Source organism: Microtus ochrogaster, chromosome X, assembly GCF_000317375.1.
Source record: "Microtus ochrogaster isolate Prairie Vole_2 chromosome X, MicOch1.0, whole genome shotgun sequence".
Classification (NCBI taxonomy): Eukaryota; Metazoa; Chordata; class Mammalia; order Rodentia; family Cricetidae; genus Microtus; species Microtus ochrogaster.
In genome coordinates, this window is record NC_022026.1 from 38,826,147 (window position 1) to 38,831,581 (window position 5,435).

At 40.3% G+C, this 5,435-nt stretch overlaps 1 pseudogene; it reads right to left on the reverse strand.

Annotated features, from left to right (window-relative positions):
- Positions 1–2,099: 2,099 nt before the first annotated feature.
- LOC101994692 lies at positions 2,100–3,003 on the reverse strand (annotated as a pseudogene).
- Positions 3,004–5,435: the final 2,432 nt, after the last annotated feature.

Sequence of the window (5,435 nt, forward strand, 5' to 3'; positions counted from 1 at the left end):
TCACCCTTTGCCTTAATATGTGTTATTCATTATTAATGTTATATTGATGTACATTCACTTGATATTGTGTGTAACGATGAAACAATAGGTATCTCTATTTAGATATGAAGGCAGAATTCTTCTAAAAACGTGCAGTTGACCTCTGTGTATGATGTTTCTTGTACTATTAGAGTTCATTTAGCATATTATCACTTCTATTATCATTAAGCTTGTTTTCAAATATTTACCTGGAATTTGCATTACATTGTGATTCTTGGCCAATTTCTCTGCTAAGAGATGTAGAGATATTAACCCAATTAACCGCAAAGCCAATTATGACTATTTTCTCTTTTTTTCAAACTTTATACTTTAAAATTTGACTATATAGATATTAAGATAAAATATTGGTAAATAGATAAGAAGTAAGGCTGATGATTAAGGGGAAGTTCTAAACAATGTATCTAGGCTCATTGACAGTCTACACAGACAACAGAGCAAAAACTAGTGGTACTTTGTGACCACAGGTTTTAAGTTCTAAGCATTCATTTATGAGGCTTCTACTCTAGGAAAGTTACTTTAAGTTTTTTTTTCACTCTTTGGGTGCTGGGAATTGAACTCAGAGTTTGGTGTACACTAGATAAACACCCTACCACTCATACTTCCCTAGACCTTATTGTTTAATTTCTCATAATACCTGTATCCTGATCTGAGTAGTGTCAACAATGAAAAGTATCTTGAACACTTATAAGGATTAAATTAGGTATACTACCCACTGGTTAAAGTTCTGTGTAAATGTCAATGAGCACTTTTTTTGTAAGTTGCTTTTCAGAGACAGCAAGAGATCTGATTTTCCCTAAGTTTTGCTTTACATTTCAGAGATCATTTCAACTATGTGGTGCATACCTACAGGCCTTCTGGAACAAATTTTCCACCTTATAGTCATTATCATGTTGAGAGTATCATTGTAGACACAATTCTAGGAGTGTTTAAAACACTTGTCCTTGAGCTTTTGCAAGCCTATCAAAGTGAAAAAGGATGCTGAGTAGAGCTGTATTATTCCCATTCTACAGAAACCAAGGATAACTTATACCACACTCTGTGATGCTGCGAGTTCACCACTCCTGTAGTATGCAAATATCTGCACATGTCTTTTATGACTGTACTTTTAGGTCTTCTTTCTGACAGATATGATTTTGGCTTATTTGAAACTCAGAATAAGCTAAGCGACATTAGTATTAGTCATTTCTTTGTTGTGAGATGAAATGAGGAATTTTGGGAAAGAAGAAACAAACTTAATTTTATTTTAGATAGTTTCCAGGACCTTTATTTCCCTTCTAGTTTCCAAATAAACCTTTAAAAGAGGGGCATAAATGAAAATCAAATTGTAACCATGTCCATGCTGAACAACCACAGGACCTTCAAGGAGTCCCTTTTCTGGGAATGGCCTCACCACGAACACTGGAAGACACTAAACATAAAGAGAGTAGGGCATGGGCTTTAAGATGGATGAGATACTCATGGATTTATTTGATCCAGAAAGCCACAGACTAGTGGTGGGTTTCATGCTCTTTTTTTAATTGTTGTTTAAATTGGAAAGTTTATTTGTTTAGTCCACCAAATAGGATGCAAGCACTGTCAGGACAAATACACAGAAACGATGCAGATCAACATCAAACAGTAATTTAAATGAAAGGAAATCTCTTTAATGTTATGACAACATACTCCCAAGAATCTCCTCTTCAGTTAGTAGACATTTCAATAAAATAAAGGGTAATGAATTAAGTGGAAGTCAGCTTGTGAAATCTTAAAAATAAAACTCTGACTCTATTAATCCATGCCAGTTAAACAATGTAACTAAATTTCCAAGTACAAAGGAGATGAAGCAGTCAGTGACCCTTTTTGTTTAACCAGCCAAAGAGAATGCTTCCTAGGACACAGCAGGCAGACTGATCTAGAACACAGTAAGTTCATCTCAAATTGTGCTAAACGCTCATCATTAGTATGGCACATTTGGGCCATGATGTAGTTTAATTTCAAGACATACCACAATTTGTTACAGAAACACATAGATAACTGTTATTTTTAAATATATATATATTTAAAAGCCAGGTATACTTCCACATACAAAGAAAGGTCCTGGGGGGGGGGAATTTATAGGAAGTAGTCTGGGGTACGCAGGGTCACATGAGGCTCTCCACAGCGAGGTGCTGGGGAAAACTGAAGAAAAGAATGTTTTAAAGTGTCATCTAATTCCATGATAGCAGCCTGATTTCCACAGCGGTAGCAGTAATTGGGCGCACTAAAAATGGTAACCACATTCCGATCATGGCACCAATTATAACCTTCCATTACAAGCTGGTGAGCGCGAGACACCAGTGTGAGACCGTTGGCATGGTTAAATGTTTCAGAAATATCTTGTCCAAAGGTATAGCCAGCACCACGTGGTGAAATGCCCCATCCACCATGGTCTTCTGGATCTGACCATAAGAGATCACACATTGGGCCCTCATGTGGAACTTTCTTGTAAACGATCTAGGGCTCTTATATGATCCAGTGTATCTATGGATGGAGACAGGCCACCATGGAGGCAGAATATCTGTCCATCCACTAAAGCTGTAAGTGGAAGATAGCTGAAGAGAGCTGTAAAGTATTTCCACTCGTTGGCATTCCCATACTTTCGCAGACATTCATCATAAAAGCCATACACTTGGGTGATCTGTCGGCTTTCATGATTTCCTTGCAATATTGTAATGCGCTCTGGATAGCGCACCTTTAATGCTACAAGCAGAGTCACAGTCTCCACAGAATAATAACCTCTGTCTACGTAGTCACCCATGGATAAATAGTTTGTATCTGGTGATTTTCCACCAATTCTGAAGAGTTCCATAAGGTCATGGAATTGGCCATGCACATCTCCACAGACAGTAACAGGACAGCGGACCTCTTGTGCATTTGATTCTTTTGTTAAAATTTCCCTAGCCTTCTCGCAGAGTGTCCGCACTTGGTTCTCATTCAGCTGCTCCACCCACTGGTCCAGCTCCTTGGTGAACGCCTTGTCGTCCAAGGCGCCAAACCGCGCATCTCGGCGGCCTCCTCCCCCGCCCCCTCTGCTGCCTCGGTTGGCCCCCAGCGGGACCACCGAGCTGCGCAGCGTGCAGCCCACGCCCTGCCTAAGCACAGTGAGCAGCTGCAGGCCGTGGCCTCCTGGAGCTGCCGCCCAGCCCAGCCCCGCCCGGCCCCGGCCACGCGCCCCAGGGCGCGGCGAAGTGGCACAGGGCTCGGAGCGTGGAGCGCGGCGCGGCTCGGGGGGAGGCTCCTGCCCGACGGCACCCGCCTGCTGCCACCGGAGCCCGCAGGCCTCTCCGTGTTCTCGGGTTTCATGCTCTTAGCTAATCCATTTTTCTCCCCAGAGTCTCAGTAAGACTGTAAAATAAATATTTATTGTATTTATGATAAAGAAGAAAAAAAACCACCAAAACTCCATTTCTGCAATGCTTGTTTTAAATAGGAATTGGAACAATATCTTCCCTTTGAGCTTTTGGGGGAAATTGAATGATGATATTAAAAACATTCAGAGCTTTGCCTGGCACCTTCTAGCGAGTATTATTCATTTTCATCATTCACTGTGATCATTATTGCACCTTGAAGCAATTCCAAAGGTGAGTCATCTGGGTGGGCCTTGCATTTCCAGGCAATGCAATTCTTCTGTCTGTGCTGTTGCAATCATTGGAACAGACCGGATAGCATAGAGATTAAAGGAAGAGCATAGAAAGTTACACAGCATCATTTAATATGAAATAGATGTGGCATTTGCCTATCAGTGCATTTGAATGCTTGGTTCAAGAAATGGGGCAGGTACAGCTATACAGTGTCCGACAAAACCAAACCTCAATGCCTTCCCATGCCAAATGATTTAACATTAAATTACAAAGAGGACAAGGGAGCATAAATCTGCATATACATCAGCATTCTACAAAATGTCCATGTAGAATGCACATAATATATCAGCACAAACATAATATGCACATATTCAAGCAAAAACAACAACAACAACAACAAGCACAAACATAATATGCACATATTCAAGCAAAAACAACAACAACAACAACAAAAACCCAGGAGAGTGAAATAGCAAAATGCTCTTACTTTCCTCTGTTATGGTGAGATTGCTGGCTGTTGATACCTCCCTCTTTGTAATCAATGGCATTTCAATCATTTAGTATCAAAAAGGCCTTCAGCTTTTTACTGAAAACATACAAAACAAACAAATGCTACAGAAAGGTGTAAAATGAAGCTGCAAGTGCTCAGTACTTAGGATAACAAACTTGGCAAATGCTTTGAACCCACCCCTTGAATTGCCCATTGTCTTTCCTTTACCTCCTGATGTAACTTGAAAGTTCATTTTTGCTTTATAACTTACATTATGAATATAAAACACCACCATATATATATATAATTTCATATTGTAGATGTTCTGAATCACCACTTAATGATTTAATATTGCACTTTCAGATTTATATATAATTTGAATTTTAGGTTTAGGGGATTTGTTTTCTCCTCTACAAACCATTTCCATGTAAGAATAAACCATGATATGTTTTCTATATTTTAAATGGTTATTACATAAAGTAAGTGTAAAGTTGGGGTGGGCACACCATAGTAGGTGTATAGAGGTCAGAGGACAACTTGGAGGGATTCTTTTCTTCCACTGTGTGGGCCTCAGGAATCAAACTCAGGTCATTAGAGTTGGGTAAACCATTGACTCATGTAGCCCATCCTCTTAAAACTTACCATTTTATTTCTTAATTCTCTCTTTCCGTTTCTGTCTCTCTCTGTGTAGTATGTATGTATGTGTAGTGTGTGCATGTGTGTGTGTGTGTGTGTGTGCGTGCGTGTACATGTGTTAGTGTTTCTATTGCTACAGTGAAACACCATAACTGACAAGCGAATTTGGTGAGATTGGGTTTATTTGGCTTACACTTCCACAAGACTGTTCATCATTGAAGGAAGTCAGGACAGGAATTCAAACAGTGTGGGAACCTGGAGGCAGGAGCTGATGCAGAGGCCATGAAGGGGTGCTGCTTATTTACTTGCTTCTCATGACTTGCTGGCCTTTTTTTTGAGAGGCATGTCATCATTTTAATGATATAGATCTTTGGTGTCTCCCTCATTAGCAGTAAACTAACCCCTCTCCTCCCTCCACAATGTTTCTATGATGAGTGACAAACAGAAAGGAAATCACATTTTCATACTAAAAACAAAATGATCAGAGCCTTGATTTCTCCACTACAACTACATGCAGAGTTCAGGATTCCACATGTGACACCTTGAATCACAGACCAACACCTCACATTCTGATCTGGAATCTCTCCCTCCAGCCTTGGGCTGGCTTTGGCCTGGGCTTAGGTAATAATGACACCTATAGGTGCTGCATGGAGGGCTTTGGGGAGAGGGGG